We start from the raw sequence: 27796 nt of genomic DNA, 5'->3' as shown, positions 1-27796 counted from the left end.
CACCACCGAACCGCTGCCGGAGCCGCTGCCACCAGGGAGATTCGCCCAAGGTAAGTCCCGTCCCGGGGGGGCGGGGGGCTGGCAGACCATTTCGCCACCGATTTCAGGGGGCCGAATGTGCTGGCATTCAGTCTCCCCGAGATTCGTGGCGAAATTCTCTGACATCCCTAGTGTCGCGACACTAGGAAGAAGGCTGGATTTAAAGAACACACAAATAATGGAATGGTTCCCCTAGAGAGGCCCAGCATGTGTCATCTTGCTGACCTTTGGAAGGTTAATTAAAACTCACCTGTTTTGCTAGGCATTTGAGGAAATCTGCAGAGATTGGAGATCTTAGTAGTGATGTGATTGCTTTTTTTAAATTGTTTTTAGTACTTTTATTGAATTGTTTTTCTTAACGGATTTGCCTCTCTCTTAAAAAAAATAAATCATTATCTTGAAGAGAAATTGAGCCAGATTTGGTGTCACAATATACATTCTTCTAAACTGTGAGCATTTCTGATGTAATTACCAGCCTAGAAGTTACCAAGAAAGAAAAAAATAAAAAATGTGTAATTAATCTTACAATGTTTCATTAACACACAGATAATATCTCTGCAGGTCATTCAATTCACATGCATATTTTATTAAACTGCACAAAATATTTTTTTAGATCTGACCCTCATCTTCTTGCATGTTTTGAAGATAGAAAGCCAGTGGTATAGCCTATAAGTTTAAAGAAATTTAGAAAGAATTGTGGAGTTAAAAGGTACTTTTGATGTTTGTTCTTTCTTTTCTATCACAAGGGCATTCAACACAGCAAAGGAATGTAAGTACAAATACATTAAGGCTGAAGAAATTTCCATGGCAATCATGCTCATTTAACCCTTTCCAGTCATTTAACATAAAGGGCCGGTAGGCAGCTATTTGTTTATTAAGGGCATAAAGGCAGCGATATGAATTTCCCATCTCATGGCAAATATATTCATGAGGATGATATCATGCACTGAGAATAGGCCCTTCAGTTGCTAACTAGATGGATGCAGATGTGTACTGTTCCCTTCCACAGACTTTGCTAGTCTTTGTCTCTGATCAAAGGGGAAAGCAATTAGCACTGTCAAGTCTCCCAAGCTTTTTTGTCCAATTTTTTCATAATCCACTTCATTACTCCTAAAGATTCAGGCAAATAGTCTGCAAGACTTGTCCATGGAAATACAGGACTGATTGTTCAAGAGTTAGTAGATGGACTCAGTATAACTTTGGATCTCATTTGACCAGGCTGTAAACCCAGTACTTCTAAAACCTTCTCTGCAGAAGTAATGTGGGACTGCTTTTAGGTATTCCTGAAAAGGATTCAAAATCAAGTCAGTGATGAAACAGGAAGAAAACACATCCCAGGAGGTAAGAGTGATCTGTAGGAGATCTAGAGTAAATGTGTCGAGTGCTATCTCAGTCAAGAACTGACTTGGAGTAAAAGTCATTCTCTTTCTCTGACTCTGTTTCTCATCTGTAAATTATGATTATCTGTGTCACAAGGTTGTACACTACGGTTGTAAAAGAACTTGTTGAGTGAAAAGAAACAAGCTAGATATTCTAACAGCACAATCCTATACATACTTAGGATTCAATTGGATTTACTTTCAGGTAAGTGTGCATAGGACTGCAGCCTAACAGTGTAATCCTTTGCATGTCTACTCAGAAGTAAATCATACTGCAGTCAGTGGGGCTTACTCCCAGGTAGGTTGCAACCTAAGATCATTAGCACTGCAGCCTAATACTCTTTGCTGCACATTGCCACTTATTTACCAACCTCCAGATCTGACTCTCAATATCATAGCTTTGCAGCTATACATTTCTTGGACTTTATAGGAAAGAAACAACCCCTGAAATACTGCTTGTCTAGCTTCTCCACTGATGACCTTTCATCAGCAGGCAAAGACGCTTTATTTAGACAGGACTTTGGCATCATGTGCTGACTGTTATGGCCACAATTCGTTCAATTGGCTGTTGTTTTAGTGGCGCTATGGATTTTATTGATGTCTTACCAACCACTTTTTCTATTTTAAATGTTGTTTTGTGTTTTACTTTGTATTTTACTGTTAGCCACCTTGAGCATCATCTGGTGGAAGGGCAGCATACAAATTTAACAAAGAAAGAAGTAACAAATAATAAACAAATAAAACCTGTCACATGTGCGGCTCATTTCTGTTTCTTCCTCTGCTATAATGACTTACAGTGCAAACCTATCCATGTGTACTCAGAAGTAAAACCCATTGAATTCTATGGGACTTACTCCCAGGTATGTGTGTATAGGATTGCAGCCCTGATAATTTTTAAACCATTTGGAAATTGCTTGCATGGTCTATTATTGAAAGAGAGGACAGCTTGCCTTGGCAAGATCCGTGAAAGAGATCCTACTGGGCTTGGAGAGGATTCATACCATAGTAGGAATTGTTCCTGTGATGCATGGTATCTACCAGATATTTAATTATTTCACAGGATAACTCAATTGTGAAGTTATTGGCCATGAAAGATTTTCTGTGGGTGCTCTCACACTACCTAAAAGTGATCTTAGGGGCTGATAGTCAAATATACTTTCCAAACATAGGATCAGTCTGTGACCTCATTTGCATGATCATTTCCAGCCATGGTGGCTTAAATAAGTCATCATAGTTTGTGGCACATACCGGGTGCCCATAGGTGCCCATTCCATAGCCCAATCCCCAATCATAGGTTGCCATGTCATCTGAACCCAGCGAGGGTGTGTTGTTGGCATGGTTAACAAACGACCCACAACCCTAAAACAGCCTATGGGTTCTGGGTGGTTTGTTAGCCATATGGGTTTGGACAGCACAACAAGCTACACATGGGGTTTGGGCTACGGAATGGTAGTCCAAACCACAGTGGCTTACTTAAGGCACCATGGCTGAAAATGATTGTGCGAACCCGCCCAGTGATCCCAATGGAAAGGTGATAAGTGAACATGTTACATGTTACATGTTCCTTAACTCTCCTTCAGACCCCCCAGGTCTGAGTCCCAAGATCACAGCTTGATAGAGACATAATTACAGTTTTACATATACAACAGCCAAGTTAAATTAACTGATTCGATGGCACTTTTAAGTGCCGCTGAAATTACTGCAACTAAAATGGCTTAATTCCTAATTATTCAGTTTATCTGGATTGTGGAGCATATGAATGCTTTTATGAATGTTATTTGTCTGAATGTTCTCTTTGTATTCCTGATTTTGTATTTTTTATGAACTATTTACATATCCATTTTATTTATAAGATACAACTAAAACAGAAACAACACATTCCAATAAAGTCAAGTCACCATATGGGCCAAAAGACCAGAAAAAGAATGATAAAGAAAAATGAATATCAGTACTCTATATTACAAATCCAGTCATACATACAATAAAACAGGGGTGGGAACCTCTTTCAGCACAAGAGCCAAATTCAGTTCTGAAGAAGCTCTCAGGGGCTGCATTCCAGTGGTGGTGTTGGGGGGGGGAGACAAAGGCAAAAGTGGTGGGGCCACACACACACACACACACACACCCTGGATATTTTAATTTAAAGGTCTTACTGCCAGTAACTAAGCCTTAGGAGAGGTATTTTAGAATGGAGGGGAAATTACAAAAAAGCTGGGAGACCACCAAACAATCAGCGGTTGGAGTAAAGGGGGCATGACCAAGGGAAGGAGGTGTAGCTTTCTGGGACCTCAGGATGGCTGGATTGGGACTTCAGGAGGGCTGGATGTGGCACCCTCGGCTGAGGTTCCCCACCCCTGCAATAAAGAGAGACATACATTCAATAAAGAGAATAAATAACATTATGGTTGCATATGATGAAGTCACCATGAGGTAACTTTAGAGGGGAATTATGGTTTTGTGAATGCTGACTCAATGGCACTGTTTCTATTCTGCTTTGAAGTGAATTCACACGCATATGTTAACCACTCAGTGCAGCAGAAATCATGGTTGTATGTATGAGGCAGCATTCACACATCAAAACATCACAGACAGAACTTTAACATGAACTCATTAGCTCCTCTAAACTTGTATTGAATTGTATTGTTTGAATGATACTTATACTTTTGTGAGCTGCTTTGGGGGCCTTTTTTGCCAAAAGGCAGCATAGAAATAAACTGTAAGATAACATCAGTTTCAACAAGTATTTTCAATGATGCACCTGAACACATTCAGCTAAGAGTCACTGAGTGATGACGAGTTGTTAACTGCTATGTTGCTAGAGTGATGTACATGTATGTATGTATGTATGAACCATGTAATTCAGACAAAGTAGGCTGGAGCCCTGGCACTGCTCTTCAGAAATTACTCACTTGTCAGACCTTTCACACCACCCATTCATAATGCCATGAATTCCTTAAAAGTGTAATGCTATTGGTGGGGCCTTTACCAAGGGCTTTTCCACGAACAACCCTATTTTTGCAGTTAGGCAGTATCTGTACTGTGGTTTGGTTGCCTGCGGTTTTGCAACCCATAATCTACACTGAGCCCCTTTTTCTAGGTGGGCATAGCAGGATTTCACATCTACACAAGGGGCTGGTCCATGACAGAATGTGTCCAGGGGCTCTTTCACACTGGGCTTTTATCCTGCGATTGAGATTGCTCCTTCACGGAAGTTTGCGGGCTCTTTACATGACCCCATGAACCTCCAAGGCGTCTCCTGCACTAAATGCCCTTTGTTCCGTTTTTAAAGAGATCGCAGATAATGAGCTATCAAATTACCCAGTTGTGTTCCGCTTGAGTTCCCTCTGTGAAAAGAGGTCAATGAAAGATAATGGAAGACTCAGATACGGGGAGAAGGAGGGGGGAAGGGGAAAAGCAAGCACATGAAAAGGGGAGTCGTTGTGATCCTGCATTTAAAACAGAAAGCCCCATTTAAAATGCAGGATTTTAGGCTGGTGTAGAGATGACCGAGGTGTCATTTCCCTGTTGCTCCCCTTGCCCCTCCTATTGTTCTGTGCCCCTTCCACAGTACCCTTTCTCCATTCTGGGCATGTGCGTTAGTGAGTGCAAGTCGCCTGCACATGCCACTTTTCTAAAAACAAGATTTGTTTATTTTTTACCGGAAATGCAGTATTGTAGAATTCCTTAATTTAGAAATATGGAGGCCACAGCTCTCATACATCTGCTTGGTTCCCAACAGATGTGGCTGCTAGAAAGGGGGCCTACCGGTGGGCAGCTGAGAGCAGACTGAGCAGATTTCCCTTTCCATTTTTTGTACGAAAGCCTCAGTGTCCTCCCCCATCACAAAGCTCTTCCACATAATTTTGTTTCGTTTAATTTATAGTCCTTGTGCAAGTCTGTTCTTCTGGACTGCCACTAACATACATTTATATTTGTCTATAAAAAAACAAAAACAGCTACAGCTACAATTAAGCGCGTGATCTCAGTAGTGCGTTCCAGGGGTAAAGCGGCAAAGGAAACAAATAATGAAGTGGCTCCTAATGCCATTTTGAAGAGCTCAGAGGAGATCGCACCAGTTTCCTTTTTAAAGGACTGAGTAGATTCCCTCTCCCTCCCACTGCAGCGCTTCATTGCTATGTAAAAAAAGAAGTCTCGTTTCCCCACCCCCACTCCAACTCCATCACTACTATTGCAAAGCTCTCATACAATTTGTTTAAAAAAACAAAAAACAAATATATGGTCCTTCCGCAAGTCTGTTCTTCTGAGATACCTCTAACATACTTTTTTTTTTTAAAGCACCAAAGCAAACTACAAAATTAAGCGGATGATTTCAGTACTGGTGCAAAACATTGCATTCCAGGAGTAAAGCAGCAAAAGAAACAATTAAGTGGTGGCTAATGCCATTTTGAAAAGCTCAAAGGAGCTGCAGAACATGGCCCTACAACTGGAAATACATGGCAAGCAACCAGGAAAGGAGGGGCATCTCTGAATCGTCATCCACTTTCCCCTGGGACAACTCCTCCCACCCTGCTTCCATTCTGCATTTTCCTGTCCACACCGTCAAAGAAAATGTGCAGCTGTTCTGCTCTTTCCCTTCTTGATGGATTTTCCGCATTAAGCAAAAAGTCACAAGAATTGCTTGGAAAACACAGGAAGATTACAAAAGGACAACGACGTCTGGATCACCCGTGAAATGTGAGTGAATGAACTGTGGTGATTCCTCAAAAAATTCTCATCTGGAAAAGCCCCAAGTCTACTTAATTTTCTCAGCTCTGAGACTGTTTCTATTAAGGAATTCTGCTAACTCATTATTCTAAGCATTGCAAAATGTGAGCCCTTAAGTCCCGTGTGTTTTGTGGATACTGTATTCTGTCAAGGACTTAAATTTTTTTAAGAATAATATCCTCTATAAACAACCACCCAGAATGATCCCCCTGTGTGCATGTACTGCATAATCTGTGTTCATGTACTGCATAAGTTTAGCTTTCCAAAGCTCAAGGAAAGCATATACGAGCAAATCTTCAAAATGGTAATTTCATAAACATCTTTCAGGACCAATGATTCAAGGCCTTGCTAAAATATTTTTTAAAAACACCAAAAAAACCCTCTTAGTACCAAATATGACATTTTAGCTGCCCCTGTGAGTATAACAGACCTTTTTCTGCCATCAGTAATGTAGTCATTAGAAAGTTAACATCTGTGGCTTTATAATGATTTGAATTTTAATGAACAAGATGAATTAAATCTTCCAGTTTAGCTGCTCATTTTTTGAAGCAGATTGAGTTCCTGGAAGATAAGAGTGAGATTGTGCTTGTTCAACAGCTTGGTGATATTTGAAGGGGGAAGGTAAAAGGAAGGTTTTGATGGAATTTAAAACAATTCCAGAGCTTTAAAAAAAGGCAGTAATTCCTGGATATGAGTTGCAGGCTTAATGGGTTTAGTTTTATTTTTGAAATGAAGCTGTAGTATATTTACTTCCCGCCATTACGGTAGATTAAATGTCTGGCTAAATTCACATGGCCAAAATCAGCTCCAGGGAAGTTAAGCACAGGACTAATTGTGCTCTCTACCAGCCTTCCCCAACCGGGTGCCCTCCAGATATGTTGGACTACAACTCCCGTTATTCCCAGTCAGCATGGCCATCCTCAAAGACAAAACAATCCCACAGCGATCTATGCACTTATAGTCACTTAGGGCACAATTCTATGCATGTTTAGACAGATAAGTCCTATTTTTTATTTATTTATTGAATTTATACCCTGCCTTTTTTCCTCTTGCAAGGAACCCAAGGCGGCTTACATTATCCTCCTCCTCTCCTTTTTATCCTTACAACAACAACCCTGTGAGGTGGGTTGGGCTGAGAGTCTGTGACTGGCCCAAAGTCACCCAGTGAGCTTCCATGGCCGAGTGGGTACTAGAACCCGGATCTCCCAGCTCTTAGTCCAACACTCTTGCCACTACACCACACTGAGCCAACTCCCAGCATGGATGGCTGGGGAATGCTGGGAGTTGTAGGACTTTTCTATCTAAACATGTATAAGATTGTGGCCTTAGCAATCTAGCAATATATGGGAGCAGGAAATATTTGTCCTGGATGCTACACCTTAGGGGCAGAAAGTAGATCTCCAGATATTTTTGATTTCAGTTCCCACCATTAGCCATGTTGCCAGCGGCTTCTGGAAGTCACATAATCTGGAGTCTACCGTCTGCCCTCCCCTGTTCTAGGGATAACGAGCAACCAACGTCCAGGCCCTTGCCTTTGGTGCTATTGCTCCTGATTCTCTCACCATCACTGAAACCCTGGACCAACTATTTTGTAGGCTGAGGCTTAGAAATTGCAACAGCAATAGTTAGGAATGGAAGAAAGACAACTTCACTAGTACAGGGACAGATGTGGGAAAGCTGTAGAGCCAAGGTCAGATGCAGAGCTAGGGATTTTCTGAGACTGGATGGTGAAAAGCACATGGGTGCATTGCGCACATGCAAACTGTTTGCTTATCTAGCCCAGTGTTATCTACTGGGACTGGCAGTGTCTCTCCAGGGTCACAAGCAGAGGGCTTTCACATTACCTGCTATGAGCCTTTCTACACAAGGCTTTTATTGTATGCTCATGATTGCTCACTCATGGTAGTTTGCAGGTCCTTTACATGACATCCTGCAGGGCCTCTCCTGTGCTTTGCAACCATTATTGTGTGGGGCAGGGGTTTAGAATGAGGAAAATCCAGTATTTTTCTGAATGGCATTATATTTATAGCATGTAATTGCACAATTCTGCTATACCACAGCACCATCTGGCAGCTGTATAATGAAACATATAGAAAGGCAGAGAGAGAGAAAGCCGTAAAAAAGCCTTTGTAACGGAGCCGATCTGAATCCCACAAAGAATAGGGAAGTGGAAGCCCCACTAAAGGCGTCATGTAGAAATGCCCTTTGTGATCCTTTTAAATACAGTTGCCAGTGACTGAACCTAGGACCCTCTGCATGCAAGGCATGTTCCCTGTTACTGAGCCAGGGCCCTCTCCCAGCTCTGTGAAGCGAAGGCCATGTTTGGAATGTGCTTGGCAGTTATTTGGACCCACCTTCCATCCTGCAGATACCATCTATTTGCCTTGATTATCGTGTCTTTGAAGAAGACATATTGGCCCAAATGAGGTCTATGTTGGGTAAGCCATGGACTTCCAAAAGGCTTTTGAGAAAGTCCCTCACCAAAGACTCCTGAGCAAACTTAGAAGTCCTGGAATAAGAGGACAGGTTCAAATAGAGGTCTACAGGTCCTCTTATGGATCAGTAACTGGTTAAAGAACAGAAAGCAGAGAGTGAGAATAAATGGTAAATTCTCCCAATGGAGAGGAGTAAATAGTGGGGGTCCCACAGGGATCTGTATTAGGACCAATGCTTTCCAACCTGTTCATAAATGATCTGGAATTAAGAGTGAACAGTAAAGTGGCCAAGTTTGAGGACGAAACCACATTATTTAGGGTGGTTAAAACAAAAAGGGATTGTGAAGAGCTCCAAAAGGATCTCTCCAAACTGAGAGAATGGGCACCTAAATGGCAAATGCAGTTCAGTGTAAGCAAGTGTAAGGTGATGCATGTTGGGGCAAAAAATCCCAACTCCAAGTATAGCCTGATGGGATCTGAGCTAGCTGTGACCGACCAGGAAAGAGATCTTGGGATTGTGGTGGACAGCTCAATGAAGATGTCAACCCAGTGTGCGGCCACTGTAAAAAAGGCAAACTCCATGTTACGCATAATTAGAAAAGGAATTGAGAATAAAACCGCCAATATCATACTGCCCCTATACAAATCTATGGTGCAGCCACACTTGGAATACTGTGTACAGTTCTGGTCACCACACCTAAAAAAAGATATCATAGAGCTGGGAAAAGTTCAGAAAAGGGCAGCTAAAATGATCAAGGGGCTGGAACATCTCCCCTATGAGAAAAGGTTCCAATAGCTGGGATTGTTTAGCTTGGAAACAAGAAGGGTAAGGGGAGACATGATAGAGGTCTACAAAATTATGCATGGTGTGGAGAATGTGGATAGGGCGACATTTTTCTCCCTCTCTCAAAATACTAGAACCCAGGGTCATCCTATGAAGCTGATTGGTGGGAGATTCAAGACAGAGAAAAGGAAGTACTTCTTCACACAGTGCATAGTTAAACTATGGAATTTGCTACCACAGGATGTAGTGATGGCCACCAATTTGGATGGCTTTAAAAGGGGGTTGGACAAATTCCTGGAGGAAAAGTCTATCAATGACTACTAGTCCTGATGGCTATGTGCTACCTCCAGTACCAGAGGCAGCGAGCCTATGTACACCAGTTGCTGGGGAATATGGGTGGGAGGGTGCTGTTGTGCTCATGCCCTGCTTATGTGTTCCTGGTTGACAGCTGTTTGGCCACTGTGTGAACAGAATGCTGGACTAGATGGACCCTTGGTCTGATCCAGCATGGCTCTTCTTATGTTCTTAACTTATTTTTGCTATGTGAAATTTCCCTTTGAGCTGTGTTGCCTGCAGATGGAACTAGGGTGGCCATGTGTGCTGCTTTAGAGAGGACAGTCCTCTATTTGAAGGGCCATCAGAGGACAGTTCTCTATCTGAAGTCATCCTCCTTTGAAGTGCTGCGCAGCTCAAGTCCTGTTTAAAGATAAAGAACCATAAAAAGGGAGAGCAAGGGCCTTGGAGTTGCCCATCAACAGTTAGCACCTGGACAGCAGACTAAAACTAGACAGTACACTAAATATGTAGTGTGTAGCTGATCTTCACCATTCTTAAAACTTGAATAATGCATGTGGGCCCCTGATCTGGATCGCGACCACCACATGGGCATAGGAACAGTTTAAACCTTCCCACCTGGCCACTTTCCCTCCAAATACTCCCCTTGCAGGGGCTAAAAAAAAAGGCGGGGGACCTCACTGGTAACAAGAAATGGCTGGTTGGGAAGGTTTGAACCTCTTTAACTGTGTGCAGTAGTCCCAATCTACATTGGGCACCTTTGTGCTTACTTCAAGGGGGAAAAAAAAGTATATATAGTGAGGATCAGCTGAATGGTACATATCTAAGATAGCGTCTAATTTAGCCCTGAGCTCATTTGGTCATAGTTCTCTTTCCTATAGTGAGATGCATTGTATTGCAATTTTAATTATAGTAATTATATCTCATTTTGCATCTATAAATAAAAATTAGAACATGTACATTTTATGGAAATCTGTGCCCTCTTTTCCACTCATTTTGGGGGTAATGCATTCCCCCTTTTTGGGTACACCATACAGAGGTTCACCAACAAAGAATTTTCTTCTAATCCTCCTGAGCCAAAAAATATAGTTGAAAAAACTCAAATTTCTGCCAGCTTTCCTTCCTTTCTTTTTGTTTCTGTTCAAGCTTTGATCCTTCTGGCTGCTATCTAAATTTCACACGGAATACATTGGATATCTTTTTGTTTGTTTTCTTTTCAAATATCTTTGAAGGAATTGGTGCTACGCTGGAGCAACTTGCCAATAACACCAAGCAAGCAAAATAAAAGATAAGAAAGAGATGGTAACATTGGCAGGTCTACAGGCAGTAAATATATTGTCTGCATGGCAAAATGTTCACTTATACTGCAGAAAATAAAAGAGGGTATGACTAGAAAATATTTCAAGGATTTCTTGTTGATATATATAATGCAAGGGTTTGAAGGGGTTGCCCTTCCTCTGCTGACGGCTGTTCTCCCTTTTTCACTAAGAGCCTTTCTACATGAAGCTTTAATTGTGCGCTCATGATTCTTCACTCATGGTAGTTTGTGGGTCTTTTACATGACATTGTCATCTTCCAGGGCCTCTACTGTGCTTTGCAACCATTATCGCAATTTTTTTTCTTTCTAACGAGTAAAGTCTAGTATTTTTTTCTGAATGATGTCATAGTGTAATTGTGCAATTCTGCCATACCACATTACCACCTAGTGGTTCTTTAATAAAACATATAGAAAGAAAGAGCCACACATACCACACCAGAAACCTATGTGCACAATTCCTCTATACCACATCGCCACCTAGTGGTTGTGTAATGGAACATATAGAAAGGAAGAGAACACACACACACACACCAGAAAAAAATGATGTGTAAAGGAGCCAATCTTAAAGGTGCAGGATAAAAGCCTCATGTAGAAAAGCCCTAAGAAGCAAATATGTAAAACGCATCTGGAGGGCACCAGGTTGGGGAAGCCTGGTCTACTTTTACTGGCAACTCTGCAGGGTTTCAAACAGCAGTCCTACCTGGAGATATCGGGATTGAGCTTGAAGCTTTTTGCTGGTAAATCATGTGTTCTACCACTGAGGCCCAAGTGGAAGAGGCCCAAAGGAGGCCCCCAAGCCTACCCCACAGGTGATTAGAGTATTTTCCTCATACAGAAATATTATCCAGTCCAGTAGAAGTAGATCTCACATATTTAATACATGAAAGAGGTCCTGCTATTTTAGCTGGGCATACTGTTATGCTAAACAGTATTCTGAAACCTTGACCCCAGCAGAATAAGTATGGCTAGGTTCTAAAGAATCGTATGTATGTTGGTAATATCCTCAGAAACACATAGCCATGCTTGCTTCTGTTATAGCCCCTTACTCTGTGTTTCATGCTAACCTTGAAGATACCAAGGCTTCATGATTGGCTTTTCAAGGTGCACATGAGGCTGATATCATAAGCGGGACCCCCAGAAGTCCCAGAACACAACTGCAAGCAATCTTGGAATCTGGCCCATGTCTATCCTGTTTACTTTGTTGGGCTCCTTCATAATTCCTCATATTCACGTGCTCATAGTTGCTAGATTCTCAAATGTAAGGGCACGTAAACACTCCATTTCTGTATCTAAACACACATAGGGCTCTGGTATTATATACCCAATTATATACAAAATTCAATTAGAAATACTACAGAAGAACTATTGATGAACTGGGTTTTAAAGAAAGAGCTGTGATTAAATTCTGGAGGGAAACTGAAATTTGGCAATGTTTGTTTTATTTTTTCTTTCTTTCTCAAATTACATTCAAAATTTGCTTTGGTCAATGTAACATCTTTACCTCAAAACATAAAATTTGAATGTTGTAGGCTTGTTGGCATCTGCTTATTTATATGAATTTATTTATTAAAATTTATATCCCACTCTTTGTTCTCAAGCAATTCCTCAAATAGTAAATATAACTGAATGTCAACTATCGAATACTATGATATGCTAAACGTCAGTACATGACAACTATCAAATACAGTCAGATATTGTAAAATATAAAATAATGAAATCAAGTCTCATTGAATCTCAAATACAGAAATTGAATATTCAGGAAATATCTGGAGAATATTCAAATATTTATCCTGTGGATTAAGAATTTTGAGGAGAAACGTTGGAAATTTCAACTCTATTTAAAATGAAGTAATTTCCACACTCCAGTTTCCTGCAGTTTTTCCAGTACTGGAAATCTGAGCATATACAATTATGTCTTCTGCTAAGAAAACTTAGCAGTAAAATGTAGCCCCCTAAGCATCAATCATCAGCAGGACTTTTTAAATGTTCCCCCTTCTTCCTTTTTAACTTTAAAGGTGTATTGCTTCTGCAAAACTCCATCCTTCCTGAGAATGTGAAAATGCTTTAGGAAAAGTGAAAAACATATTTCTTTAGGTTTGAATATTTTGATTTCCTGTGTAATTCAGTTTAGCTGTGAACCAAACCATCTATGGTCAAGAGAAAGCAGAACTGGAGTTTGCTGATATTACAGCGTGCCAGGAACAGGAGCTGCTATTGCATGTCTGAAGAATTTTATATCCCTCTGATAGTTTGTACACCATCTGAATCTTATTAAACTTCCTTTGACCAGCCTAGAGCCAAAGCTGGCTTATATATGCAGAGAATCTCAGTACTAATAAAATAGCCTTTAATGAAACACAGATGAGAATTAAATGATTGCTCAGAGACCTGAGTGACATTTTGGCAAGGTATTTATTATCAACATTGATTAGCAAAATAAATAAGATTTGAGCTAAGAAATTGCAGTCCACAGTATCTCCATGTTCGAGTCTGAATATTGACTAACTTTCTTGTGCCAGGCTATTCATAACCCAGGCTTCAATATTCAGTCTCCGGTATCATGCCATAACCGTAAGCCAAGAGTAAACATCCTGACTCAATTCTTTATGCAAAACACAGTAGGAGGTCAGTATTAAAGCTGTATGATGAATTTGGCTTAATGTATAATGTCACACCAGTAAAAATCTATTATTTGGTGGTGTACTTAAAACATGAGTGTATCACAAGCCAGTCATAGGCATCATTTAATTTAATCCTTGACATTTCAGAGTTGTGTCTCCAGTGCAGAACAGAAGGCATTCGTTCATAACAGTTGCACTTATAACTCGATTATTTCACAAAGCTGCACAGTTATTTCACAAAGGTGTACATGAGTCTAGTTTCAATAGGATATTGCCAGAACCAATGTAGAATCCAACTTGTTTTTGAAACCTTGAAGTACAGTGATAAAGCAATTTTAAAGTTATACAGCAATAAAATGTTACCCTTATTTGAATGAATTTTTTCTGCCCAGTTCACTATTGTAGTGTAATTCACAGAGAGCTGGTTCATACTCTTAGCCAGCCACATGTCTGGCTAGTCTGCTGTAACATGCAAATAAGGCAATATGCGACATGTGGGCTTGATGTGTATAGTGCGGCAGTTCAATTCATATGATTATTTTCCCCACCACCCTCACCTCACAAAGGGAGGACAATTTTGTAATCAGGCCTATGAGCATAAGGTAACATGTGGTCGGAGTCTACTACTGACCACCCAATCAAGGAGAAGACGAGGATGAAACTTTTGAAAAGCAAATAGCCAATGTGTCAAGGAAGCATGATGTAGTAGTAATGGGGGACTTCAATTCCTCCAATATTTGTTGGGAGACAAATTCTGCAAAACATGGCCCCTCCAGGAAATTCCTGACTTGTGCAGCACATAACTTCCTCCTACAGAAAGTAGAGGAAGGAACTAGAGGATTGGCTATCCTTGACTTGATCCTAACCAACAGAGATGACTTAGCGGGTAAAGTAGCAGTTACAGGAGCTCTGGGAGAAAGCGACCATGTTATACTTGAGTTCATGGTTCTAAAGGAAGCAAAAGCTGAGTGTAGCCAAACCCATACCCTGGATTTTAGGAGAGCTGATTTTAATAAACTCAGAACAATGATCAGGAAGGTCCCATGGCAAGCGACTCTAATGAGAAAAGGAGTCCAAGATGAGTGGGAGTTTTTTTAAAAAGGAAATTCTCAAGGCACAATTACAAACAATTCCAACAAGAAAAAAAGGTTGAAGACAACAGAAGAAGCCAATGTGGCATCACAAAAAGCTCAAAGTTGACCTGAAAACAAAAAACCCCAACACCTATAGGAAGTGGAAGGAAGGCCAAGTGACAAAGGAAGAGTACAGGCAGGTAGCACAGAACTGCAGCGATGGCATCAGGAAGGCTAAAGCTGAGAACGAGCTGAGGTTAGCGAGGGATGCTAAAAACAACAAAAAGGCTTTCTTCAGCTACGCGCATAGTAAAAGGCAGAAGAAAGAAATGGTGGTTCAGCTATTAAATAAGGATGGCAAAATGATAACAGATGACAAAGAAAAGGCAGAGGTGCTCAATTCCTACTTTGGCTCAGTCTTCTCCCAAAAGAGGGTCTATGACCCCCCGGCAAAGGCGAAGTACAGGCTGAAGGAGCAGGATTGCAGCTTGAGATCGATAGGCATATGGTCAAGGAACACCTAATGACTATGAATGACTTCAAATCTCCAGGGCCAGATGAACTGCACCCTAGAGTAATAAAGGAACTGGCAGAAGAACTCTCAGAACCACAGTCTATTCTCTTTGAGAAATCATGGAGGACGGGTGAAGTGCCAGAGGACTGGAGGACGGCTAATGTGGTCCCTATCTTCAAAAAGGGTAAAAAGGAGGAACCTGGGAACTACAGACCAGTCAGTCTGACATCAATCCCTGGGAAAATTCTGGAGCAGATGATAAAGCAATCCATCTGGAAGCACCTTGACAACAATGCAATGCAGTGATTACGCGAAGCAGGCATGGATTTGTCAAGAACAAATCCTGCCAGAAGAATCTGATCTTATTTTTACCTCCCTTGTGGACTGTGGGAATGCTGTGGACATAATATACCTCGACTTCAGCAAAGCTTTCAACAAAGTGCCCCATGATATCCTGATGAGCAAACTAGCTCAAAGTGGGCTAGATGAAACAACAATCCGGTGGATCCACAGTTGGCTACAGAATCGCAAAGAGTGCTTATCAATGGGATCTTCTCAAACTGGGGAGAGGTAACGAGCAGGGTACCACAGGGCTCAGTCCTGGGCCCAGTGCTCTTCAACATTTTTATTAATGATTTGGAGGAGGAGGTGCAGGGAATGCTGATCAAATTTGCAGATGACACAGAATTGGGAGGGATAGCTAATACTTTGGAAGACAGAAACAAAATTCAAAGTGATCTTGATAGACTGGAGTGCTGGGCAAAAAACAACAGGATGACATTTAATAGGGATAAATGCCAAGTTCTGCACCTAGGAAAAAGAAACCAAATGCACAGTTACAAGATGGGGGATACGTGGCTCAACAACACTACAAGCGAGAAGGATCTTGGAATTGTTGTCGATCACAAGCTGAATATGAGCCAACAATGTGATGTGGCTGCAAAAAAGGCAAATGCTATTTGGGGCTGCATTGACAGAAGCATAGCTTCCAAATCCTGGGAAGTACTAGGTCCCTTCTACTCAGCACTGTTTAGGCCTCATCTGGAGTACTGTGTCCAGTTCTGGGCACCACACTTTAAGAAGGATGCAGACAAGCTGGAGAGGGTTCAGAGGAGGGCAACAAAGATGATCAGGGGACTGGAAACAAAGCCCTATAAAGAGAAACTGAAAGAACTGGGCATATTTAGCCTTGAGAAGAGAAGACTGAGGGGAGATATGATGGCGCTGTTGAAGTGCTTGAAAGGTTGTCAAAGAGAGGAAGGCCAGGATCTCTTCTCGATCATCCCAGAATGCAGGACATGGACCAATGGGCTCAAGTTACAGGAAGCCAGATTCCAGCTGAACATCAGGAAAAACTTCCTGACTGTTAGAGCAATACGACAATGGAACCAATTACCTAGGGAGGTAGTGGACTCTCCCACACTGGAGGCATTCAAGATGAGAATGGACAATCATCTGTCGGGGATGCTCTGACTTGGATTCCTGCATTGAGCAGGGGGTTGGACTTGATGGTCTTGTAGGCCCCTTCCAACCCTACTATGCTATGATTCTATGTTACCAGATGTTTGGGGTAGGCAACTAGGTGCTCTCCAGATGTTTTGAACTACAATTCCCATAATTCCTCACCGTTGGCCATGCTGTTTGGGACTTATGGATCCAAAGGGTTCCACATTGCCTACCTCACCTTATGCTGGGGTATTCTCCTCTATTCAAAACAGTTTTATTTCTGGGTCACTACCTGATCCTGCAAATCATCTTTAGTTCTGTAGTACAAATCATCCAACACATTTCACCAGAGATGTATTCCATATTAGCTATCTCCTAGAAGAGTTCACATTCCAATTCCAAAGAAGGGCAACGCCAAAGAGTGTTCAAACTACCGTACAATTGCAATCATTTCACATGCCAGCAAGGTGATGCTCAAAATCCTACAAGCTAGGCTTCAGCAGTATGCGAACCGAGAACTACCGGAAGTACAAGCTGGGTTTCGAAGAGGCAGAGGAACTAGAGATCAAATTGCCAACTTTCGCTAGATCATGGAGAAAGCAAGAGAATTCCAGAAAAACATCTATTTCTGCTTCATTGACTACGCTAAAGCCTTTGATTGTGTGGATCACAACAAACTCTGGCAAATTCTGAAAGAGATGGGGGTACTAGACCACCTTACCTGTCTCCTGAGAAACTTGTACAAGGGTCAAGAAGCAACACTAAGAACCAGACATGGAACAACCGATTGGTTCAAAATTGGGAAAGGAGTACGACAAGGCTGCATATTGTCGCCCTGCTTATTTAACTTATATGCAGAGTACATCATGAGAAACGCCGGGTTGGATGAATCACAGGTCGGAATTAAGATTGCCGGGAGAATTATCAACAGCCTCAGATACGCAGATGATACCACCCTAATGGCAGAAAGCGAAGAGGATCTCAAGAGCCTCTTGTTGAGGGTGAAAGAGGAGAGTGCAAAAGCTGGTTTGAAACTCAACATTAAAAAAACAAAGATCATGGCATCTGGCCCCATCACTTCCTGGCATATAGAAGGGGAAGAAATGGAAGCTGTGACAGATTTTATTTTCTTGGGTTCCAAGATCACCGCAGACGGTGACTGTAGCCATGGAATTAAAAGACGCTTGCTCCTTGGGAGGAAAGCTATGGCAAACCTAGACAGCATAGTAAGAAGCAGAGACATCACCTTGCCAACAAAGGTCCGTCCAATCAAAGCTATGGTTTTCCCAGTAGTATGGCTGTGAGAGCTGGACTATAAGGAAGGCTGAGCACCGAAGAATTGATGCTTTCGAACTGTGGTGCTGGAGAAGACTCTTACAAGTCCCCTGGACTGCAAGGAGGTCAAATCAGTCAGTCCTAAAGGAAATCAACCCTGAGTGCTCATTGGAAGGACAGATACTGAGGCTGCAGCTCAAATATTTTGGCCACCTAATGCGCAGAGAAAACTCTCTGAAAAAGACCCTGATGCTGGGAAAGACTGAAGGCAAAAGGAGAAGGGGATGGCAGAGGATGAGATGGCTAGATAGCATCACGGATGCAATGAATATGGACTTGAGCACACTCCGGGAGAGAGCGCAGGACAGGAAGGCCTGGCGCGCTATGGTCCATGGGGTCACGAAGAGTCGGACACAACTGAACAACAACAAAGAAGTGTTCACAGCCGTACCCATTTCCTGACAAACTTGGTTAGTGTTCTGGCCATCCACACAGACAGTCCTCCTCCTCCTCTTCTCTTCTTACAGATACGCTGACTGATGGGAATGGGTTGTCTCAGACCTGATCTGATTCAGTGGCAAATTCAGAACTAACGCCATGGAAGCTAATCACCTCTCAGAAGTGGTGTTTTCAGTGCTGTGACATCCACCTGAGTCCATCACTAATGATATGAACACTGACTCATGACAGCATCTCATATTTCAGGGCTGGAGCTAGTCCCAGCAAAAGCAGCAGTTTAAAGGGACAAAGTATGGGATGTGATTACAATAATAACAGCTGAAACTGTGCACATTAATGCTCTGGTTGCATAGGGCAGAGCCTTGGGGCCCTATTGGACCTTGATTGACAACATGGCGAACAGGGAAGATAAATGTCTAATAACTAACCTTTTGATAACCTTGAGTTTATCAAACTCAGCCAGATAATGCAGAGATGGCTAAATCATGGTGTAGGTGTCTACGAGAAAGGTATATGAGACATTTCTCACCCAGTGAAAACATTACTTGTAAGCAACTATGAACACTTTAAAATACGAGTTTCAATTAGAAGAAACTTTTCATTTGCTATGTGAGAGCTACCATGAATCTACAACAATTGAACTTTGTTAAATTAATAGTTTCCTATTAGTTAGTTAATTGTTTTATGGTGCAGGTCATTAGCAATGGGTGGATGAAGAACAAATAATCATGGAATGATTTCAGAGATTTGAAGAACGAATCTGTTCAAGCCTAAAAATTCAAATGACCTTTACAAGTGTCATCAGTACATATTTGCCCTTAAATCGGAAAAGCAGGCTCTGGCTTTGCCTCTCACAAAATCACCAATAGCATTGGTTTAAGTCAATCTCTGTGAGGGCTGGGATTTGCGAACGCTGCCACAAGCCTGAGTAAGAACAGCAGGTGGTAGAAACAGAATGTAGCTGAACTGTGCCAGCGACCACCTGGTGGGCTGGACTCAGCTGCCTCACTTGGCAGAAAGATCAAGGATTCTGGAGTGGGAGGAAGACAGGAATCCACTGCAAAGAGCGGAAGGAAAATAAATGTCAGGGCTATGTGTTAGGAAAAGAAAGAAAAGACAAGAGTTGTATTTCAGACAGAAATACAGTTTGAATAAAGGTAGGCCCAATTTAGGCTTAATCTACACTTAATTATCCATACTTGATCATCATCACTAACAGAACAACCTCTGTGAATGTTACATAAGGCCTGGTGTAGGAGATAAAGTATTAGACTTAGTCTAGGGAGACTAGGCTCAATCTCCATTCAGTCAAATTAACACTATGATATAGATTAGGCTGAAAGTTGGGTTCCTGGGCTTAGTCTGAAAGCACATGAGACAGCTACCATGCTGAAGCTAAGCAGTGGAAGGGAGAACAGCTGGGAACCACATGTAGCTACCTTGAGTTCCACAATGGAAGAAAGGTGGGATATAAATGTAATAAGTAAGTAAGTAAGTAAGATGGCATGATCTTGGGCCAGTCCCCATCTCTGACCCTAGTCTACTACATAAGGCTAAAATGGATAAAATGGGTGGGGGAATGTACACCACCCCAAGCTTCTTGGAGGAAGGGTGGAATTAAAATGTAATTAATAAATATAGATAATATGGATTCTGCACTAGTATACAGATTTTTAACAACTGCCTCCAAGACCATAGTAACTTTGTTTGACATTCACAAATACCTGCACCTAGGAGTTAGCAGAGGTTTGCTTAGCACTCAACTACAAATTAGGGATGTGCATTGGATTTGGATGAAGCCCAAAGCCTGAGCAGAATTGGGCTTATTTGGACTATTTCTGGTGCTTCCTGAGGCGAAGCGGGCTTCCCTCGAAACTCTAGCGATGTGCGAATGTCACTTACCTTTTCGAAGGGGGTGATTCAGGGTGGGGAGGAGGCGCTCCGCACCTCCCCCCCAAATCCTAACCCGGCCAGCTCCGCGGCAACTCCGCGGAGCCGCCAGCCAGGTGCATTCGCAGGAGTGCGGAGCCTACGGACGCAAATGGTGGTGGCTACAGCAGCCGCCATTTGCGTTCCTGTTTTTTGCCGTGATAGGCTACGTAAATATTTACGTAACCTATCACGGCAAAAAAACAGGGGGGCAAATGGTGTAGTGGCTGCCATGTGAGCCCCTGTCTTTCGCTGTGATAGGCTACGTAGATATTTACGTAGCCTATCACGGCAAAAAACAGGAACGCAAATGGCGGCTGCTGTAGCCACTGCCATTTGCGTCCGTAGGCTCCGCATGCTTGCAAATGCACCTGGCCGGTGTCTCCGCGGAGTTGCCGCGGAGCCAGCCGGGTTAGGATTTCGGGCTACGTAAGTATTTACGTAGCCTATCATGGCAAAAATGGGGAAGTGAATGGCGGCCACAGACGCGGCCGCCATTCACAAAGCAGCGCGAATGGCACCAGGTAAGTGCTCCGTTTCACGCGCCTTTCTCGGGGTGGTGGGGCGGGGGGCTTCATTCCGCCATGGATTTCGGGGGGCCAAATGCACTGGCATTTGGCCTCACTGAGATCCATGGCAGAATTCTCTGACATCTGTACGAAACTCACCAGAGCTGAAGCTAGGCCAGAATGAGGCTTCATTACCTATTCAGGCTCAGAGACACAGACATTATGTCTCCTCTCCAAATAGCATTTTTAGGTTTTGTTTCTCTAAAACCCTGATGAGTGGGGAGAGGTGGGGAGGGAGAGAGTGCAGTTGAGTGACTGACAGTTTCACTTTCTAATCCTACAACAGGTTTACCAGGGCTCCTGTCACTGTTTGTTTTGTGGGAGGGCAAGGAGGGGTCCATCGGATGGCATTCTTCCAATGCCAAAAGGATTCACTATGAAAAAAGCCTTAAACTGGTTTTCATTCATAGCTCCTTAGCCTCTGAACATCTCCTTCTGAAACTTTCCAGGTTTCTTATATGGGTGCACCTCTATGATGTGTGCTATTTTCATACAAATTGCCCCAAAAAACAAGGGGGAGGGAAGGGGATATGAATCACTCTCCCCACCTCATGTGGAAGAGGACTCCTCTTCCACATGAATTGCTGCACCTATCCTTTTGACACTTGGCAGGTTGTACTTAGGTACACCTCTAGGCTGTATGACATTTTCAGAACAGTGGTCCACAAGGCACTTCCCTCTTTGGGATACCTTCAAAATGTAAAGGCTGCTCTTGCATGATAACTCTTGTGCCTATTCATCTGAGCCTTGGCAGGTTTGATCCCTTCAGATGAGCTACCTCTCCCTGCAAACTTCATCCAGGGCCACCAAGAATTTTTTAAAAAATATATCAGTGGCTCCCTTAAAAAAATAAAAATAGAAAGATGTATAGCACAAAACCCTTGCACCTATTTTTCTGACTTTTTCAGGTGTAATCCCATCCTAAGGGGATACTATGCCTGCAAATATCATCCAATTCTGACAAAGAGGGGGGGAAAGTAATAGCCTTTGGGGGGGGGGGAATTCTCATGCTAGTCAATGAGAGGCATGAAGTCTTGAATTCTGAATCTTGGTAGGGTTCAGTACCCGAATTCAAGCACATGGTCTCTGAATTGGTCTGAGCAGAATCAGGCCATTTTTCTAAACACTGAATTGGGGTCCAAATCAAATCTAGGGGTCAGAGCACCTTCTAGTGCAAATAAATCAAGACTACATCATACTGTGATGTACGTGTACATGAACAACTGTACATGTGCCAAGACCTGAAATGAGAGGAGCAGGCTACAATTTAACAAGAAACATGGAATAATTATGACCCCGAACTAGTGGATTTTGCCCACCTATTTTTGCCACACTACATAGATTCATGTTTCAGGTGGAGTACCATGTAGGAGGCTGGGTAATAGGTACGCATGCCAAAGGCACACGTTTGTTTATTTTTAAAACGGGCGACCATTTGAGCTGTATGGATAATGTTGCTTTGGTTGTTTGTGGATATTAAAAAGTATCCATGATAAATGTCCTTGAAATATCTTGCTTTTTTGTAATCTAATCCTGAAAATATATAAGACCAGGCCATTAAAACTTGCTTAGAATCTTGTCCCATCCTGACAACTGAAAATGGAAATGGTGACCCTGGCCTTTGACCTTACCTCCCTCAGAATAATGCAATGCAATTCTATACATGTCTGCTCAGAAGCATGCCCCATTGCGTTTAATGAGACTTGCACCCAGGTAAGTGTATATAAGATTGCAGCCTTAGCGTCAGAATCAAGCTGCAATCCTGGGCACACCTATCTGGGAGTAAGTCTCATTTAATTAAATGGGCCTTACTTCTGAGCAGACACACATAGGATTGTACTGTCAGCATTAAGTCAGATACAAGACCGAGGCATATTTAGAGTTTTTCTACCAGTAGTATATAAACACAAGGACATCTCTTATAATAATCTATTACAATTTGCTGTCACTGGTGCTTGAGAATATTTGTACAACACACTTTTGGATATGTGCTCTGTGGGCATGGGTTGTTTTTTTTTGTAAATGAGCCACACACAACAGTGTCCACAAAGGGTTAGGTATTAAAACAAAATAGTACTTTGGCCCGGAATGCCTTAATACCAGTTTACAGATTAGATCATAATAAAACCAAGGAGTAAAAATTATATGTTAGTTTTACAACTGCCTATTAAAGTCACATTAATTAACAAAATGATTGTTATTGAGAAATTATACCATACGCCAACAGACCACAATGATTCATGGCCAAGATAAGATGCATATTTCAAATCTGAGTAAATAACTGAGAGAGAAAACTGGCTCACATCTAAATGTGAATTGCATTTTCACACACAGAGACTTTCAGGCATAAGGGTTTCATCTTTCTTTCTTTTTTTACTTTTCACCTCCAAATGCTAGTATTAAAGAAATTCAATAGAGGAAGAAGCTCTTAAACATCTACTCGAGAGTCTTGTTTGTGTCACAATTCCTGGACTGTGTGATAAACACCTCTGCTCTAGATAGAAACTGGAGTTTAAAATGACAGTGTGTTGGACTCAGACAGTTGGGAATGTTGTACTCCAGCAGTCTCAGAGCAGTGTGGTTGTGCTAAATTGCCAAGCTGCAGTGGGCAGCTTACAGATGGTTTATATTCATTCTGAATTTCCTCTCAACTGGGGGTTTACATTGTCTTAGAAAACTTCATATCCTTTTACTCACCTTTCTGCCAATGCAAATATACTCTTACAGCCATCTTATATTTGGTATCTGTAGAATGGGGGCCTGGCATGAATGCTCATCGCCCTGGACAGCTTTTCTTTTAAAAGAGAGAAAGAGAATGGCATTTCCTACATTTTGTGCATTCCGTTTGGTTTCTTCTTTTATAATAACAATGAATATTTTTGCGGTATGGGGTTGGGGAAGAGTCTGAAAAAGAAAATGCAATGCATCTAGGGACACCTCTCTCTCTCTTTTTTTTTTACCTTGCTGTCTCTTTTCGGTGCAGGAATTCACCAGATGAGAACACTAATTTCAATTTATTTCAGTATTCTGTTGTGTGTGTTAGTGCTCTCCCACCTCGCGACAGATTCTCTCATCTTTAGGTTTTCCCTTCTGAATAATATTAAGGCCTTTACCTGATGTAAAATAGGAAGAGCACATTGTATCAGTCACTGTCAGTATGTCATGGATTCTACTTTCATAAATCTATCAGCACCACAGGCTGGCAGGGCCAGCTCCACCATTAGGCTAAGTAAAGCAGTCACCTCATGCAGCAGGAGCTGGGAGATGGCAGCAAGGTGTTGGAGGAGAGAGAACAATGTGTCACGTGGCCTGCCCTATACCCCTAAGCTAGCCTGCTGCATTCAGGTATGGTGGAGGACACTGTCCAATCATCAGTGTTGAAGAAAGATTCAATGTATATGAAATGGGAGGAGTGCTATCACATTCTTTGCCTCAGGCAGTAAAATGTCTTGGGCCAGCCCTGTAGGCTGGTAAATATGGAATTCCCATATCTTTAATATGTTTCACTTGCAACTAAAGCTGCAATCCTGAACACTCTTAGTAGGACATAAAATCCGATTGAAGTCAGCAGTACTTTTAAGTAAAAGTTGCTTGGGAGTGTGCAGTAAGTTTCATATTCCTCCTTTAAGCAAAATTGCATGCAGCCTATTATAAGAAGTCTGCAACCCAAGTACTTGGTCTGATAGCTTTTGCAACCACCATTTCTGAAGAATTGGGTTTCAATATATAACCAGTGTTAATGTTTAGTTTATGCTGCAGGATGTCATGTGTTAGGCTTTTGTTCATATATGAAGAGTTGAGCTTTTGTAGATGTGAGTGTGGAGTTGGTAACAGATTTGAGTGCATCAGGATTTGGAAATAGGGGCACAACCCACTTCTGCAACCTGAGAAACACAGAGAAGCAAATCAGTGCCTTGGATTGGGCCAAATTTCCACAGTGAATATTCAAAAACAATCAACAAAGAATGCCATGAATAAAGGCTATTGTTCATGAGTAAGTTTTCTATTGAGCCAGTGTGGGGTAGCAGTTACAGGGTCAGACTAGGACTACAAAGTCATGGGTTCATATCCCTATCTTAAAGTTGCTATGAGGATTAGGGGGGGGGGGAATGTCCTTGAGCTCATTGGAGGAAAAGTGGGATATAAATGTAATAAATATATTGTTGGCTCATCTTTACTTATTAATATGGCATACTTCAAGTTGGGGATTTCCCTTTAAAAAAAAAAAGGCAGCCTTTAACAAGACTTGTGCCCAACATCTAGTTCCTATTAAATACCACTTCTATTTGGGACTAGATTCTTTAAAAACTATGGTACTGAAGATTATAGAATGTGTGTATGTGTGTGTTATTGAAAAGGAATGCTTTCTTAGCTAAATTACTAAACAGAAGGAAAAAGGCCCCTTGCCAGATATAAATATTTATAAAACCTTTGCAAGTGTTCTAAGTTGGAACCACAACATTACAATTTTCAGAAGAAAATACAATTGTTGCCATAATGTGTGCACATTAGTTCATTGAGATCAGGGTGGTAATGATGAAATCTATTTTTTTTTTTCCAATTCTGGAGGTAAGGAAAAGACACATGTTCAAATTTAGCATGCTTTTTTCGATATTTTATAACTGGCGTTTATTCAACAAGTAATGTAAAACATGCATAAACCAAGCTGGGAGCTTGAAATTCAAGACCTATCCAAGAAATGGTTTTCAGTTATCTGAGTATAAATACAGATCGATTGATAGTCCTTTATCTTTTCCTGTGACTAATGATAAGCCCGATGAGCTAATACAAAGATTTCACACTATCTGCAGGTTGCATTGTTTGTTTTGTCACTGAAAAAGATTATTGCTTATTATAACATGAGCACCATCGTTCATTTGCGCCATATCCAGTGCAGACTGAAAATAAATACTGCAGACAATTTTTGTTTCTTATTTTAATCAGTAAAGGTTGTTGCTAATTTGTAAGTGTGATATTTATTTTGTACCATATATACAAGTTTCTGGTGTACATTAAGGCAGCAGTCCTATGCTCACTTACCTGGGAGTAAGTAGACATGTTTAGGAGTATTGCACCTTAAATCTGCATCTAACAGAGAGATACTTATCCCCCAACCCTCCAAATAGCTGCCTTGATAATCCTTCTATCAGGTGAGCTAGAAATATTTTAAATAAATAAATACATCTGGCTGGTAGAATACTAGCTTTCTGGCTTTTTATACTTGACCTAGCGTATGCATAATTTTGGAATTCTAGAAATGGTGGTATTTTGAATGTAGGGTTGGTAACAACACTATAAAATATATAAATCCAGGATTTCTAAATATATAAATATTATAATGAAGATAACAGAACTAACATTCATTAATAGAGTATGTAAGATGTAGGGTTGGATCCAGAGATACCAGTGTGAAGCTCCACTCACAGAATGAGGCGCTCTCAGTTCCCATGAAAGGAAGGAAAAGGGAACCTTTTGCCAATCCCCTTTTCCCCTTACAATCCCCTGAAAGTCAGCTTTAGATGGCCAGGGAGACCCTCTGGAATAGCATGACAGGCAGCACAAAGGTCTTCAAGAGAAAGGTAGAAGCCCCTTCTGCAAAAGGAGTCCTTCTGTTTGCAGAAAGACACCTTTCAATCCAACCCAGCATCTAAACAAAGAGCAGATCACAGACTAAATTTATTCCTAGGGTGTGGGTGCACCAAATCACAGTGCCGGTAGGGCATCACATGATGCAGTGCCTCCAATATGTATATAAAAACTTCCTATTCATCTTCTCCTTGAAGGCTAAACTACACACTGTGTTAAATATGACAGATGTAGCTGATCTTAATTATTTTATTTACTTCCGTATAATTGTGCAGTCCCCTAACCACCATATGCAGGTAGGGGAGGTATAGGGAGGTTAACGTTAGGGAAACTTTTTTGTGGGGAGAACATTCAAACATACAACTTCCTGCTCCATCTGCAGTCTGAAGTGGCACAGTCTAGGAACTGTTTTACCATGTGATCAGCTGTTTGTGCAGAGCAGGCCTAAGCCAGAAAACTTAATGGAAGTAACTTGATTGCAACACAACAAACTCAGACTCACATGTTGCAGCTTCCTACATTTCATCCATCTTTTCTTGCCCTGCCTTGCCAATTCAGAGACTATTCTGCTCAGTGTCCTAACTAGGATGATAGTACTACCAACTTATTCAACTTTCCTACAGCTGCAAGAATGGCCACTGCTGCCGCCTTCTTGTTGAGATAATGGAATAATCACAACATTTTGTACTGAAGAAATTTTTAAAGAAAAGCAGAATCATCATATTAGAAATACTTTAGGTAATTATACCATTGCAGAGACATATATATGGCTGGAGCCTGTCTCCATAGGTAACAGAGGCATAGTGGTTAATCCAGTCCTGGAGAGGAACAGTTATCTGGTGTTTCATAAATGATCCATACATTAAAAGACTGAGTTTAATCGTAATTGCTCATTGACACTGAGAGGCTATCCTGAACAAACATACCATGCCCCACTACTGGTTTCCACCTTTGGAATTCAAACCATCAATGCCTATTGTTTTTGTATCACAATAAATTATGGCTTCACATAAGAAAACATTTCCTCTTATCTCTTAAAGGTTGCCTGCAGCATGTAAGTATCAACTGTTGGCATCACACAGACTGGAAGGTAACCAATAGAATGTGCGAGGAGAGATTAGAATGAATTTTTAACATTGGTTTTGCCTCATAAACTATAGTCTTTGCAATCACAAGTTGGCCATTTGTTACATTTCTTTTTCTTTCAAAGGCAGTTTTCTCTTATCTGATGCCGAAACTCTTCCATGCAGCTTTGAACACAGAGGCTTGAGAGAGAGAGAGAATCAGTTGGAAATTTGTTCATGTCTACCTCTATGCTTGACATTTCTCCACTGATAAGGTACAGCTAAA

At 41.6% G+C, this 27796-nt stretch overlaps 1 protein-coding gene across 4 annotated transcripts in view; it reads right to left on the bottom strand.

Moving 5' to 3' along the window:
- Positions 1 to 538: 538 nt before the first annotated feature.
- The window catches only part of MTERF1 (mitochondrial transcription termination factor 1), a 95923-nt gene continuing 68665 nt past the window's right edge, over positions 539 to 27796 (bottom strand). For 2 of the 4 annotated variants that reach the window (XM_084858903.1, XM_084858911.1), the window contains one exon: positions 539 to 3772. The gene's annotated coding sequence lies outside the window, so the exon portion shown is untranslated. Of the gene's footprint in view, positions 3773 to 23786; positions 24745 to 24768; positions 27712 to 27796 lie in introns of those variants that run through there. The other 2 variants (XM_084858898.1, XM_084858900.1) reach the window with 2 other exon arrangements.

Source organism: Heloderma suspectum, chromosome 5 (assembly GCF_057233095.1).
Source record: "Heloderma suspectum isolate Gila_16-S chromosome 5, 16-S_ref, whole genome shotgun sequence".
NCBI lineage: Eukaryota > Metazoa > Chordata > Lepidosauria > Squamata > Helodermatidae > Heloderma > Heloderma suspectum.
Note: the sequence above shows the minus strand (reverse complement) of the source record. Positions and strands in the feature narration are given on the sequence as shown.